At 34.1% G+C, this 1,452-nt stretch overlaps 1 protein-coding gene across 1 annotated transcript in view; it reads left to right on the forward strand.

The window, feature by feature from the left end:
- AXDND1 (axonemal dynein light chain domain containing 1) overlaps positions 1-1,452 on the forward strand; it is a 245,076-nt gene that overhangs the window by 100,165 nt on the left and 143,459 nt on the right. The gene's annotated exons all lie outside the window — the stretch shown is intronic.

Here is a 1,452-nt window from a genome sequence, read left to right on the forward strand (position 1 = left end):
TCTATGGGTTAGTTCTGACTCACACAGCACACAACAAAGCCATAATCCAGTAGTGCTCTATCACTAATGTCTCTTTCCTACTTTGGAGGTGACCCTTTATTTTTCTCATGCTGCTTTTAGTATTCTATCCTTATTTTTTTATTTTGGAGCATATTATTAGGATATGTCTTAATGTTTTTCTTTTGGAGTCTAGTCTGTTTGGAGTTTACTGAGCTTCTTGAATGTAGATTTCCTAATTTTTCATGATAACTGAGAAGTTTTATTCTAGTATCTCATCTACAATTTTCTCAGTGTTTTCTATTCTGGAATTCTGATCACATATATTGTCCCTTTTGATGGTAGCCCACATGATTCTCATGTTTTCTTCATTATCCTCTGATCTCTTGTTTCCATTGAGGTTCTTAAAACTCACTGTTCCCTCTCTTCTGTTCTGCTTTTTTATCCCTTCAGCACATTGGAAAATCCTTCCATTTCAGCCTCAATATTCTGAATTCAATTTCCATGCATTTCTGTTATTTCCAGTGTTGGTTGTACCCCCTCTGTCTTGTGATGATTTATTTATGGTTTCAGTTCTTTCTTCCATCATTTGCAATTTCTTCAGTAGTTTTTAATACAACTTCAATTTTAAATATAAGCTTTTAATAGTTAAAGTATTTCTTTTGGCTCCCTGTCTGATCTGCTTTATTAGGAGAAGGCTTATTTTTAAATTTTCTTCATATGAAGTTCTTCTTGGTATGTATTAGGCTGTTTCTGTTGTGCCTGCATCAGTTGCTGACAGTTCTTTATCTTTAAGATGCTATTGATAAGTTGTAGACTTAAAGTATTCCCTTATGGGGAGGCCAACTTGTACCTAAAGTCCTTTCTTGTCCTGTATGGTAGGAAAGCTTTCATTTCTAAAGTCCTTCAAGTTCTCTCTTGTATGCCACAGGCTGGCAAGGAAGATCCCTTATCTGAGTTGCTTCCATCTTTCATGCACATTTTGGTTTTTAATATTAATCATAATTGATTAATGTAATTGATTACATATCTGAGCAATCTCTTATATATCACTTTTCCCTTCACCCAGTTTATCTATGTATTAATTTTTACTTCCCTCTCTCTCTAATATTCCTGGTAGCCTTCTATTTATGTATAAACCATAAACACAAATGCTTCTATTTGTGTGTAAACCTTTCTTTTACATACTATAATGTTCTCTAGAGGCATCTTTCAAAAAAATTAATTAATTAATATTAATTTAAATGAAAATTTACAAAGACTTTGGATTTCCATTCATTCATTGTTGCACTTTTCTCCCTTCCCAACCCTTCCCCCCCAGTATACTCCCCTCTTATAAAAGTAAAAGAAAAATTCTTTCATTGTTTTACAATCCCTCCTCCCAGGTCCACTCCACTATGCAGCCTTTGCTCTGGACTCCCGTCATGACAAAAATACCTAATCACATTTCCCTTT

Source organism: Elephantulus edwardii, unplaced genomic scaffold (genome assembly GCF_000299155.1).
Source record: "Elephantulus edwardii isolate Elephantulus edwardi_28Jun2011 unplaced genomic scaffold, EleEdw1.0 scaffold00061, whole genome shotgun sequence".
Taxonomy (NCBI): Eukaryota; Metazoa; Chordata; class Mammalia; order Macroscelidea; family Macroscelididae; genus Elephantulus; species Elephantulus edwardii.